We start from the raw sequence: 16,222 nt of genomic DNA, 5'->3' as shown, positions 1-16,222 counted from the left end.
CTCACCCTTTGAGGACATCCCTGGATGAGCAGAGAGTGAATGTTACCTAACCCTGGAGATACACACCTGGGCTGCTCCTAACAAATTTCAACCTGTAAAAAAATAAATATTAATGGGAAAGAAATAAAGTAAGACAAAATAATGCATAATTAATATAAGAAAAAGAGAGAAAAAAGTGTGTGTGGGGGGAAGAGTGACAAAGAGAAAATACACGCAATAAATTAACACATGTTACACAGCATTTAAGTTCTTACATTAAAGCAGTTTTAGTTTTATAAATCTTTACTGAAGTAAAACAGAATGTACTGTATGTGTTTAGGTATACTAGGGAAGAATGAAATGAGAAGTGCTTATGCATACATCGGATCACTGATACAGGAACTGCTTATGGATACTTGGGATCAATGATGCAGGAAGTGCTTATATGTATTTGGGATCAATGGATCGGGAAGTCCTTATGCATACTTGGGATCAGTGATACAGAAAGTGCTTATGCATACTTGGGATCAATGATACAGGAAGTGCTTATGCACACTTGAGATCAATGAAAGGGGAAGTGTTTATGTATACTTGGGATCAATGATACGGGAAGTGCTTATGCATACTTGGGAATCAATGAAAAGGGAAGTGTTTATGTATACTTGGGATCAAAGATATAGGAAGTGCTTTTGCGTACTTGGGATCAATGATACAGGAAGTGCTTATGTATACTTGGGATCAATGAAAGGGGAATTGCTTATGCAGACTTGGGATCAATGATATGGAAAGTGCTGATGCATACTTGTGATCAATGAAAGGGGAAGTACATATGTGTACTTGGGATCATTGATACGGGAAGTGCTTATGCATACTTTGGATCAAGGATACAGGAAGTGCTTATGCATACCTGGGATCAATGATACAGGAAGTGCTTATGCATACTTGGGATCAATGATACAGGAAGTGCTTATGCATACTTGGGATCAGTGATACGGGAAGTGCTTATGCATACTTGAGATCAATGATAGAGGAAGGGCTTATGTGTACTTGGGATCATGGGTATTAGAAGTGCTTATGCATACTTGGGATCAATGATATGGGAAGAGCTTATGTATACTTGGGATCAGTGATATGGGTAGTGCTTATGCATACTTGGGTTCAATGATATGAGAAGTGCTTATACATACATGGTATCATTGATACAGGAAGTGCTTATGCATACTTGTGATCAATGATATGGGAATTGCTTATGCATACTTGAGATCTATTATATAGGAAGTGCTGATGCATACTTGGGAATAAGTATACATGAAGTGCTTATGCATACTTGGGATCAATGATACAGGAAGTGCTTATGCATACTTGGGATCAATGATACAGGAAGTGCTTATGCATACTTGGGATCAATGATACGGGAAGTGGTTATGCAAACTTGGGATCAATGACACAGGAAGTCCTTATGCGTATTTGGAATCAATGATTCAAGAAGTGCTTATGCATACTTGGGATCAATTAAAGGGGAATTGCTTATGCATACTTGGGATCAGTGAAAGGGGAAGTGCTTATGCATACTTGGGATCAATGATACAGGAAGTGTTTATGAATAATTGGGATCAGTGAAAGGGGAAGTGCTTATGCATACTTGGGATCAATGATACGTGTAGTTCTTATACATAATTAGGATCAATGATACAGGAAGTGCTTATGCATACCTGGGATCAATAATACAGGAAGTGCTAATGCAAACTTGGGATCAATGATATGTGAAGTGCTTATGTATACTTGGGATCATTGTTAGGGAAGTGCTGATGCACACTTGCAAATAATGATATGGGAAGTGCTTATGCATACTTAGGATCAGTGATATGGGAAGTGCTTATGCATACTTGGGATCAGTGATAGGGTAAGTGCTTATGCATACTTGGGAATAATGATACAGGAAGTGGCTATGCTTACTTGTATCAATGGTTTGGGAAGTGCTTATGCCTATTTGGGATCAATGGGAGGGGAAGTGCTTATGCGTATTTGGGAGCAATGATTCGGGAAGGGCTTATCCATACTTGAGATGAATGATACAGGAAGTGCTTATGCAGACTTGGGATCAATGAAAGCGGAAGTGCTTATGAATGATCGGAAAAGTGCTTATGCATACTTTGGATCAATGATACGGGAAGTGGTTATGCATACTTAGGAGGAATGACACAGGAAGTGCTTTTGCATACTGGGATCAATGATACAGGAAGTTTTTATGCATACTTGAAATCAATTGATGGGGAAGTGCTTATGCAGACTTGGTATCAATGATACAGGAAGTGGTGATGCGTTCTTGGGAATAATGATATGGGAAGAGCTTATGCATACCTGGGATCAATGAAAAGGGAAGTGGTTATCCATACTTGGGTCAATGATAGGAGAAGTGATTATGCATACTTGGGATCATTGATACTTGAAGTGCTTATACATCCTGGGGATCAATGATATGGGAAGTGGTTATGTATATTTAGGATCAGTGATAAGGGAAGTGGTTATGCATACTTGGGATCAATGATCCTGGAAGTGGTTATGGGTACTTGGGATTAATGATATGGCAAGTGCTTATGAATACTTGGGATCAGTGCTACGGGAAGTGCTTATGCATACTTCGGATCATTGATATGGGAAGTGCTTATGCTTACTTGGGATCAATGATACAGGAATTGCTTATGCATACTTGGCATCAATAATATTGGAAGTGCTTATGCATATCTGAGATCAATAATATGGGAAGTGCTTATGCATAATTGGGATAAATGATATGGGAAGTGCTTAGGCATACTTGAAATCAATTATATGGAAAGTGCTGATGCATACTTGGGAATAATGATATGAGAAGTGCTTATGCATACTTGGGATCAGTGGTACGGAAAGTGCTTATTCATACTTTGGATTAATGATAAAAGAACTGCTTTTGCATACTTGGGATCAATGTTACAGGAAGTCCATACTTGGAGTCAATGGAAGGGGAAGTGCTTATGTATACTTGGGTCAATGATAAGGGAAGTGCTTATGCATACTTAGGATCAATGATATGGGAATTGCTTATGCACACTCTGGATCAGTGATATGGGAAGTGCTTATGCATACTTGGGATCAGTGATACAGGAAGTGCTTTTACATACTTGGGATCAGTGATACAGAATGTGCTTATGCATATTTGGGATCAATGGAAGGGGAAGTGCTTAGGCATAATTGGGAACAATGATACGGGAAGTGCTTATGCAAACATGGGATCAATGATACGGCAACTGCTTATGCATACTTGAGATCAATGATAGAAGTGCTTATACATACTTGGGATCACTGATACTTGCAGTGCTTATGCATTCTTGGGATTAATGATATGGGAAGTGCTTATACATACTTGGGGATCAATGATACGGGAAGTACTTATGAATACTTGCAATTAAGATACAGGAAGTGCTTTTGCATACTTGGGATCAGTGATACAGGAAATGCTTATGCATACTTGGAATCAAAGGATGGGGAATTGCTTATGCATACTTGGCATCAATGATAAGGAAAGTGCTAATGAAGACTTGGGATCAATGATACGGGAAGTGCTGATGCGTACCTGGGGATAATTATATGGGAAGACCTTATGCATACCTGGGATCAATGAAAAGGGAAGCAATTATGCATAATTGGGTCAATGATAGGAGAAGTGTTTATGCATACTTGGGATCATTGATACTTAAAGTGCTTATACATCCTTGGGATCAATGATATGGGAAGTGGTTATGTATACTTGGGATCAATGATAAGGGAAGTGGTTATGCATACTTGGGATCAATGATCCAGGAAGTGGCTATGAATACTTGGGATCAATGATATGGGAAGTATTTATGCATACTTGGGATCAGTGCTACGGGAAGTGCTTATGCATACTTGGGATCAATGAAATGGGAAGTGCTTATGCATACTTGGGATCAATGAAATGGGAAGTGCTTATCTATACTTGGGATCATTGATACGGAAAGTGCTTATGCATACTTGGGATCAATGATACAGGAACTGCTTATGCATGCTTGGGATCAATGATGCAGGAAGTGCTTATATGTATTTGGGATCAATGGATCGGGAAGTCCTTATGCATACTTGGGATCAGTGATACAGAAAGTGCTTATGCATACCTGGGATCAATGAAAGTGGAAGTGTTTCTGTATACTTCGGATCAATGTTATGGGAAGTGCTTTTGCGTACTTGGGATCAGTGATACAGGAAGGGCTTATGCATATTTGGGATCAATGAAAGGGGAAGTGCTTATGCATACTTGGGATCAGTGATACAGGAAGGGCTTATGCATATTTGGGATCAATGAAAGGGGAAGTGCTTATGCATACTTGGGATCAATGATATGGAAAGTTCTTATGCATACTTGGGATCAGTGATAGGGGAAGTACATATGTGTACTTGGGATGATTGATATGGGAAGTGCTTATGCATACTTCGAATCAATGATGCAGGAAGTGCGTATGCATATCTGGGATCAATGATGCAGGAAGTACTTATGCATACTTGGTATCAGTGATACATGAAGTGCTTATGCATACTTTGGATTAGTGATTCGTGAAGTGCTTATGCATACTTTTGATCAATGATATGGGAAGAGCTTATGTATACTTGGGATCAGTGATATGGGTAGTGCTTATGCATACTTGGGTTCAATGATATGAGAAGTGCTTATGCATACATGGTATCATTGATACAGGAAGTGCTTATGCATACTTGGGATCAATGATACGAGAAGTACTTATGCATACTTGGGAACAATGATATGGGAAGTGCTTATGCATATTTGGGATCAATGAAAGGGGAAGTGCTTATGCATACCTGAGATCAATGATGCAGGAAGTGCTTATGCATACTTGATATCAATGATACGGGAAGTACTTATGCATACTTGGGATTAGTGATATGGGAAGTGCTAATGCATACTTGGGATCAATGATACGAGAAGTGCTTATGCATACAAGGAATCACTGATACGGGAAGTGCTTATACATACTTGTGATGAATGATACGGAATTGCTTATGCATACTTGGGATCAATGATACAGGAACTGTTTATGCATACTTGGGATCTATTATATAGGAAGTGCTGGTGCATACTTTGGAATAAGGATACTGAAAGTGCTTATGCATAATTGGGATCAATGAAACAGGAAGTGCTTATGCATACTTGGGATTAATGATATGGGAAGTATTATGCAAACTTGAGATCAATGATACAGGAAGTGGTTATCCAAACTTGGGATCAATGATACAGGAAGTGCTTATGCGACTTTTGCAGCAATGATTCAAGAAGTGCATATGCATACTTGGGATCAATGATATGGGAAGCGCTTATGCATACTTGCGATCAGTGAAAGGGGAATTGCTTATGCATACTTGGGATCAGTGAAAGGGGAAGTACTTATGCATACTTGGGATCAATGATACAGGAAGTGTTTATGCTTATTTGGGATCAAGGAAAGGGGAAGTGTTTATGCATACTTGGGATCAAGGTTTCAGGAAGTGCTTATGCATACTTGGGATCAATGATACAAGAAGTGTTTATGCATACTTATCATCATGAAAGGGGAAGTGCTTATGCTTACTTGGGGTCAATTATATGGAAAGTGCTTATGCATACTCGTGATCAATGAAAGGGGAAGTGCTTATGCATACTTGCGATCAATGATAGGGGAAGTGCTTATGCATACTTGGGGTCAATGATATGGAAGTGCTTATGCATGCTAGGGATCAATGATAGGGGAAGTGCTTATGCATACTCGTGATCAATGAAAGGGGAAGTGCTTATGCATACTTGCGATCAATGATAGGGGAAGTGCTTATGCATACTTGGGGTCAGTGATCTAGGAAGGGCTTATGCAGACTTGGGATCAATGAAAGGGGAAGTGCTTATGCAGACTTGGGATCAATGAAAGGGGAAGTGCTTAGGCATGCTAGGGATCAATGATACGGAAATGCTTATGAATACTTGGGATCAATGATATGGGAAGTGGTTATGCACACTTGGCATCAGTGCTAAGGAAAGTGCTTATGCATATTTGGGATCAATTATACAGGAAGTGCTTTTGCATACTTTGGATCAATGAAAAGGGAAGTGCTTATACATACTTGGGATCAATGATTCATGAAGTGCTTATTCATACTTGGTTTCAGTGATAAGGGAAGTTCTTATGCATGCTTGGGATCAATGATATGGGAAATGCTGATGCATACTTTGGGAAAAATGATATGGGAAGTGCTTTTGCATACTTGGGATCAATGAAAAGGGAAGTGCTTATACATACTTGGGATCAATGATACAGGAAGTGGTTATGCATACTTGAGATCAATGATTAGCGAAGTGGTTATGCATACTTGGGATCAATGATTAGCAAAGTGGTTATGAATACATGAGATCAGTGATATGGGAAGTGCTTATGCATACTTGGGATCAGTGCTACAGGAAGTGCTAATGCATACTTGGAATCACTGATATGGAAAGTGCTTATCCATACTTGGGATCAATTGTATAGGAAGTGCTTATCCATACTTGGGATCAATGATACGGGAAGTGCTTATGCACACTTGGGATCAGTGATACGGGAAGTGCTTATGCACACTTGGGATCAGTGATATGGGAAGTGCTTATGCATCCTTGGGATGAATGATACAGGAAGTGCTTATGCACACTTGGGATCAGTGATATGGGAAGTGCTTATGCATCCTTGGGATGAATGATACAGGAAGTGCTTATGTATACCTGGTATAAATGATACAGGAAGTGCTTATGCATACTTGAGATCAATGATATGGGAAGTGCTTATGCCTTCTTGGGATCAATGGTACCGGAAGTGCTTGTAATACTTGGGATCAATGATTGGGAAGTGCTTATGCATACTTGTGGTCAATGTTACAGGAAGTGCTTATGCACACTTTGGATCATTGATATGGGAAGTGCTTATGAATACTTGGGATCAATGATATGGGAAGTGCTTACATATACTTAGGTTCTGTGCTACGGGAAGTGCTTATGCATACTTGGGATCAATGATATGGAAGTGCTTATGCATACTTGGGATCAATGATACAGGGAAGTGGTTATTCATACTTGGGATCAATAAAAGGGGAAGTGCTTATGCATACTTGAGATCAATGATATGGGAAGTGCTTATGCTTACTTGCGATCAATAAAAGGGGAAGTGCTTATGCATACTTGAGATCAATGATATGGGAAGTGCTTATGCTTACTTGCGATCAGTGCTACGGGAATTGCTTATGCCTTCTTGGGGTCAATGATATGAAATGAAGTGCATACTTGGGATCAATGATATGGAGTGCTTATGCATACTTGGGATCAATGATACAGGAAGTGCTTATGCATACTTGGGATCAATGATAGGAAGTGCTTATGCATACTTGGGATCAATGATATGGAATTGTTATGCATACTTGGGATCAATGATATGGGAAGTGCTGATGCATACTTGGGAGAAATGATATGGGAAGAGCTTATGCATACTTGGGATCAATGAGGGAAGTGCTTATACTTGGGATCAATGATAAGGAAGTGTTTATGCATACTTCAGATCAATGATATGGGAAGTGCTTATGCATACTTGGGATCAATGATATGGAAGTGCTTATGCACACTTTGGATCATTGATATGGGAAGTGCTTATGCATACTTGGGATCATTGATACGGGAATTGCTTATGCATGCTTGCAATAAGTGATACAGGAAATGCTTATGTATACTTGCGATCAATGGTACAGGAAGTGCTTATGCATACTTATGATGAATGAAATGGGAAGTTCTTATGCATACTTGGGATAAATGATAGGGAAATGCTTATGTGTACTTGGAATCATTGATACAGGAAGTGCTTATGTATACTTGTGATCAGCGATATGGCAGGTGCTTATGCATACTTGAGATCAATGATACAGGAAGTGCTTTTGCATACTGGGGATCAATGATACGGGAATTGCTGATGCATACTTGGGAATAATGATATGGAACATGCTTATGCATACTTGGGATCAATGATACAGGAAGTGGTTTTGCATACTTGGGATCAATGATATGGGAAGTGGTTATGCATACTTGGGATCAATGATACAGGAAGTGCTTATCCATACTTGGGATCAATTGTATGGGAAGTGCTTATCCATACTTGGGATCAATGATACAGGAAGTGCTTATGCACACTTGGGATCAGTGATATGGGAAGTGCTTATGCATACTTGGATCACTGATACTTGAAGTGCTTATGAATACTTGGGATCAATGATATGGGAAGTGGTTATGCCTATTTGGGATCATTGATAAGGGAAGAGGTGATGCATACTTGGGATCAATGATACAGGAAGTGCTTATGTATACCTGGTATAAATGATACAGGAAGTGCTTATGCGTACTTGGAATCAATGGTACAGAAAGTGCTTATGAATTCTTGGGATTGGTGATATGGGAAGTGCTTATGCATACTTGGGATCAGTGCTACGTGAACTGCTTATGCATACTTGGGATCAATGATATGGAAGTGGTTATGCATACTTGGGAATAATGATACTGGAAGTGCTTATGCATACTTGAGATCAATGGTTTGGGAAGTGCTTATGCATACTTGGGATCAATGAGATGGGAAGTGCTTATGCCTACTTGGGATCAATGATTCAAGAAGTGCTTATGCATACCTGGGATCAATGATATGGGAAGTGCTTATGCATACTTGGATCAATGATAGGAAGTGCTTATGCATACTTGCGATCAATGATATGGGAACTGCTTATACATACTTGGGATCAGTGATGCAGGAAGTGCTTATGCATACTTGGGATCAATGAAAGGGGAAGTGCTTATACATACTTGAGATCAATGATATGGGAAGTGCTTATGCTTACTTGGGATCAGTGCTACGGGAAGTGCTTATGCCTACTTGGGATCAACGATAAGAGAAGTGCTTATGCATACTTGGGATCAATGATACGGGAAGTGGGTATACATACTTGGGATCAATGATACGGAAATGCTTATGAATACTTGGGATCAATGATATGGGAAGTGGTTATGCATACTTGGGATCAATGATACGGAAATGCTTATGAATACTTGGGATCAATGATATGGGAAGTGGTTATGCATACTTGGGATAAATGATACAAGAAGTCCTTATGCATACTTTGAATCATTGATATGGGAAGTGCTTAAGTATACTTGGGTTCAGTGCTATGGGAAGTGCGTATGCATACTTGGGATCATTGATATGGGAAGTGGTTATGCATACTTTGCATCAGTGCTATGGAAAGAGCTTATGCATATTTGGGATCAATGATACAGGAAGTGCTTTTGCATACTTCGGATCAATGAAAAGGGAAGTGCTTATGCATACGTGGGATCAATGATACTGGAAGTGCTTATGCATATTTGGGATCAATGATAGGGGTAGTGCTTATGCATACTTGGGACTAATGATACAGGAAGTGTTTATGCATACTTGGGATCAGTGATAGGAGAAGTGGTTATGCATACTTGGGATCAATGATACAGGAAGTGCTTATGCACACTTGGGATCAGTGATACAGGAAGTGCTTATGCATACTTGGATCAGTGCTACAGGAAGTGCTTATACGTACTTGAGATCAATGAAAGGGGAAGTGCTTATGCATACTTGGGATCAATGAAAGGGGAAGTGCTTATGCATACTAGGGATCAATGATATGGAAAGTGCTTAAGCATATTTGGGATCAATGATAAGAGAAGTGCTTATGCATACTTGGGATCAATGATACGGGAAGTGGGTATACATACTTGGGATCAATGATACGGAAATGCTTATGAATACTTGGGATCAATGATATGGGAAGTGGTTAGGAATTCTTGGGATTGGTGATATGGATGTGCTTATCTATACTTGGGATCAATGATACGGAAATGCTTATGAATACTTGGCATCAGTGCTAAGGAAAGTGCTTATGCATATTTGGGATCAATTATACAGGAAGTGCTTTTGCATACTTTGGATCAATGAAAAGGGAAGTGTTTATGCATACTTGGGATCAATGATACAGGAATTTCTTATACATACTTGGGATCAGTGATGCAGGAAGTGTTTATGCATAGTAGTGATTAATGGAAGGGGAAGTGCTTATTCATACTTGGTTTCAGTGATAAGGGAAGTTCTTATGCATGCTTGGGATCAGTGATGCAGGAAGTGCTTATGCATACTTGGGAAAAATGATATGGGAAGTGCTTTGGCATACTTGGGATCAATGAAAGGGGAAGTGCTTATACATACTTGAGATCAATGATACAGGAAGTGCTTATGCATACTTGGGAAAAGATGATATGGGAAGTGCTTTGGCATACTTGAGATCAATGATATGGGAAGTGCTTATGCTTACTTGGGATCAGTGCTACGGGAAGTGCTTATGCCTACTTGGGATAAATGATACAGGAAGTGCTTTTGCATACTGGGGATCAATGATATGGGAACTGCTTATGCATACTTGGGATCAGTTATATGGGAAGTGCTTATGCATACTTGGGATCAATGATAGGGGAAGTGCTTATGCATGCTTGGCATCAATGATGATATGGGAAGTGCTTATCCATACTTGGGATCAATGATATGAGAATTGCTGATGCATACTTGGGAATAATGATATGGGATGTGCTTATGCATACTTGGGATCAATGATACAAGAAGTACTTAAGCATACTTGGAATCAATGATAGGAAGTGCTTATGCGTACTTGGGATCAATGGCTAGGGAAATGGTTATGCATACTTGGGATCAATGATACAGGATGTGCTTATGAATAGTTGGGATCAGTGATATGGGAAGTGCTTATGCATATTTGTGATCAGTGATATGGGAATTGCTTATGCATACTTGGGATCAATGAAAGGAGAAGTGCTTATGCATACTTGGGTTCAATGATACTGGAAGTGCTTATGCATACTTTAGATCAATGATAGGAGAAGTGATTATGCATACTTGGGATCAATGATACAGGAAGTGCTTATGCATACTTGGGATCAATGATAGGGAAGTGCTTATGCATACTTGGGATCAGTGATATACGATGTGCTTATGCTTACTTGGGATTAATGATAGTGGAAGTGCTTATGCATACTTGGGATTAATGATACAGGAAGTGCTTCTGCATACTTGGGATCAATGATGCAGGAAGTGCTTATGCATACTTGGGATCAATGATGGGAAGTGTTTATACATACTTGGGATCAATGACATGGGTAGTGCTTATGCATACTTGGGATCAATGATATGGGAAGTGCTGATGCATACTTGGGAGAAATGATATGGGAAGAGCTTATGCATACTTGGAATGAATGATACGGGAAGTGCTTATGCATATTTGCAATCATTGATATGGGAAGTGCTTATGCATACTTGGGAGAAATGGTATGGAAAGTGCTTATTCCTACTTGGGATCATTAAAAGGGGAAATGCTTATGCATATTTGAGATCAATGATATAGGAAGTGCTTATGCCTACTTGGGATAAATGATACAGGAAGTGCTTTTGCATACTGGGGATCAATGATACAGGACGTGCTTATGTATACTTGGGATCAATGATATGAGAATTGCTGATGCATACTTGGGAATAATGATATGGGATGTGCTTATGCATACTTGGGATCAATGATACAAGAAGTACTTAAGCATACTTGGAATCAATGAAAGGGGAAGTGATTATGTATACTAGGGATGAATGAAATGGGAAGTTCTTATGCATACTTGGGATCAATGAAAGGGAAGTGCTTATGCATACTTGAGATAAATGATATGGAAGTGCTGACGCATACTTGGGTCAATGATAGGAGAAGTGCTTATGCATACTTGGATCACTGATATGGAAAGTGCTTATGCATACTTGGGATCAATGATAGGAAGTGCTTATGCATACTTGGGATCATTGATACAGGAAGTGCTTATGTATACTTGTGATCAGCGATACGGCAAGTGCTTATGCATAGTTGGGATCAATGATACAGGAAGTGCTTTTGCATACTTGGGATCAATGATATGGAAAGTGCTTAGGAATTCTTGGGATTGGTGATATGGATGTGCTTATCTATACTTGGGATCAGTGCTACGTGAACTGCTTATGCATACTTGGGATCAATGATATGGGAAGTGGTTATGCCTATTTGTGATCATTGATACGGGAAGTGCTTATGCCTACTTGGGATCAATAATACTGGAACTGCTTATGCATACTTGGATCAGTGCTACAGGAAGAGCTTATGCATACTTGGGATCAATGATATAGGAAGTGCTTATGCATATTTGTGATTATTGATACGGGAATTGCTTATGCATACTTGGGATCAATGATACAGGAAGTGCGTATGCATACTTGGGATCAATGACATGGAAGTGCTTATGCATACTTGGGATCAATGATCGGAAAAATGCTTATGCATACTTGGGATCAATTGTACGGGAAGTGCTTATGCATAGTTGGGATCAATGATACAGGAAGTGCTTATGATTACTTGGATCAATGATATGGGAAGTGGTTATGCATACTTGGGATCAATAAAAGGGAAGTGCTTATGCATACTTGAGATCATTGATACAGGAAGTGCTTATGCATACTTGGGATCAGTGATATGGCAAGTGCTTATGCATACTTGGGATCAAGGATACAGGAATTGCTTTTGCATACTGGGGATCAATTGTATAGGGAGTGCTGATGCATACTTGGGAATAATGATATGGGAAGTGCTTATGCATACATGGGATGAAAGAAATGGGACTTGCTTATGAATACTTGAGATAAATGATAGGGGAATTGCTTATGTGTACTTGGGATCATTGATACAGGAAGTGCTTATGTATACTTGTGATCAGCGATACGGCAAGTGCTTATGCATACTTGGGATCAATGATACAGGAAGTGCTTTTGCATACTGGGGATCAGTGTTATGGGAACTGCTTATGCATACTTGCGATCAATGATATGGGAAGTGCTTATGCATATTTGTGATCACTGATATGGGAAATGCTTATGCATACTTGGGATCAATGATATGGGAATTGCTGATGCATACTTGGGAATAATGATATGGGATGTGCTTATGCATACTTGGGATCAATGATACAGGAAGTGGGTATACATACTTGGGATCAATGATACGGAAATGCTTATGAATACTTGGGATCAATGATATGGGAAGTGGTTATGCACACTTGGCATCAGTGCTATGGAAAGTGCTTATGCATACTAGGGATCACTGATACGGAAATGCTTACGAATACTTCGGATCAATGATATGGGAAGTGCTTATGCATACTTGGGATCAATGATACAGGAAGTGCTTGTGCATACTTGGGATTAATGAAAGGAGAAGTGCTTATGCATACTTGGGATCAATGATATGGGAAGAGCTTATGCATATTTGGGATCAATGATACAGGAAGTGCTTATGCATACTTGGGATCAATGATACGGGAAGTGGGTATACATACTTGGGATCAATGATACGGAAATGCTTATGAATACTTGGGATCAATGATATGGGAAGTGGTTATCCATACTTGGGATCAATGATACAGGAAGTGCTTATGCACACTTGGGATCAGTGATACAGGAAGTGCTTTTGCATACTTTGGATCAATGATACGGGAATTGTTTATGCATACTTGAGATCAATGATACAGGAAATGCTAATGCATACTTGGGATCAATGATACAGGAAGTGCTTAGACATACTTGGGATCAATTATACAGAAAGTGCTTATGCCTACTTGGGATCAATGAAATGGGAAGTGCTTATGCATATTTGGGATAAATGAAAGGGGAAGTGCTTATGCATACTTGGGATCAATGATATGGGAAGTGCTTATGCATACTTGGGATCAATGATATGGGAAGTGCTTATGCATACTTGGGATCAATGATAGGAAGTGCTTATGCATACTTGTGATCAATGATATGGAAAGTGCTTATGCATACTTGGAATCAATGAAAGGGTAAGTGCTTATGCATACTTGAGATCAATGATACAGGAAGTGCTTACGCATACCTTGGGGTCAATGATATAGGAAGTGCTTATGTTTACTTGCGATCAGTGCTGCGGGAATTGATTATGCCTTCTTGGGATCAATGATACTGGAAGTGCTTATGCATACTTGGGATCAATGATATGGGAAGTGCTTATGCATACTTTGGATCAATAATATGTGAAGTACTTATGCATACTTAGGATCAATGATACAGGAAGTGCTAATGCAAACTTGGGATCAATGATATGTGAAGTGTTTATGCATACTTGGGGTCAATTATATGGAAAGTGCTTATGCATACTCGTGATCAATGAAAGGGGAAGTGCTTATGCATACTTGCGATCAATGATAGGGGAAGTGCTTATGCATACTTGGGGTCAGTGATCTAGGAAGGGCTTATGCAGACTTGGGATCAATGAAAGGGGAAGTGCTTAGGCATGCTAGGGATCAATGATATGGAAAGTGCTTATGCATACTTGGGAATAATGATACTGGAAGTGGTTAAGCATACTTGGGATCAATGATTTGGCAAGTGCTTATGTGCACTTGGGATCAATGAGAGGGAAAGTGCTTATGCATACTTGGGATCAGTGATACAGAAAGTGCTTATGCATACTTGGGATCAATGATACGAGAAGTACTTATGCATACTTGGGAACAATGATATGGGAAGTGCTTATGCATACTTGGGATCAATGATACAAGAAGTGCTTATGTATACTTGGGATCAATGAGAGGGAAAGTGCTTATGTGCACTTGCGATCAATGATTCGGGAACTGCTTATGCATACTTGGGATCAGTGATACAGGAAGTGCTTATGCAGACTTGGGATCAATGAAAGGGGAAGTGCTTATGCATACTAGGGATCAATGATATGGAAAGTGCTTATGCATACTTGGGTTCAATGATATGGAAGTGCTTATGCATACATGGGATCAATGATATGGAAAGTGCTTATGAATACTTGGGATTAATGATACGAGAAGTGGTTATGCATATTTGGGATCAATGATACGGGAAGTGCTTATACATGTTTGTGATCATTGATACAAGAATTGCTTATGCATACTTGGGATCACTGATACGGGTAGTGGTTATGAATACTTGGATCAATGATACGTGAAGTGGTTATGCATATTTGGGATCAATGATAAGGGAAATGGTTATGCATACTTGGGATCAATGATACGGAAATGCTTATGAATACTTGGGATCAATGATATGGGAAGTGGTTATGCACACTTGGCATCAGTGCTAAGGAAAGTGCTTATGCATATTTGGGATCAATGATAGGGAAGTGCTTATGCATACTTGGGATCAATGATATGGGAAGTGCTTATGTATACTTGGGATCAATGATACAGGAAGTGCTTATGCATACTTGGGATCAGTGATACAGGAAGTGCTTATGCATACTTGGGATCAATGATACACCAAGTGCTTATGCATACTTGGGATCAATGATATGGGAAATGCTTATGCATACTTGGGATCAATGATACAGGAATTGCTGATGCATACTTGGGAATAATGATATGGAACATGCTTATGCATACTTGGGATCAATGATACAGGAAGTGCTTTTGCATACTTGGGATCAGTGATATGGGAAGTGCTTATGAATACTTGGGATCAATGATATGGGAAGTGCATTTTCATACCTTGTGGTCAATGTTACAGGAAGTGCTTATGCATACTTCGGATCATTGATATGGGAATTGCTTATGCATACTTGCAATAAATGATACAGGAAATGCTTATGTATACTTGGGATCAATGGTACAGGAAGTGCTTATGCATACTTGGGATCAAAGATACAGTAAGTGCTTATGCCTACTTGGGATGAATGAAATGGGAAGTTCTTATGCATACTTGGGATCAATGAAAGGGAAGTGCTTATGCATACTTGAGATAAATGATAGGGGAAGTGCTTATGCATACTTGGGATCAATGATACGGGAATTGCTGATGCATACTTGGGAATAATGATATGGGATGTGCTTATGCATACTTGGTATCAGGGATACAGGAAGTGCTTATGTATACTTGTGATCAGCGATATGGCAAGTGCTTATGCATTCTTGGGATCAATGATACAGGAAGTGCTTTTGCATACCTTGGGGTCAATGACACAGGAAGTGCTTATGCATACTTCAGATCATTGATATGGG

The sequence above is a fragment of the Protopterus annectens genome, chromosome 11.part0 (genome assembly GCF_019279795.1).
Source record: "Protopterus annectens isolate FY-2018-M chromosome 11.part0, PAN1.0, whole genome shotgun sequence".
Classification (NCBI taxonomy): Eukaryota; Metazoa; Chordata; order Ceratodontiformes; family Protopteridae; genus Protopterus; species Protopterus annectens.
This window is presented reverse-complemented; position numbering follows the sequence as displayed.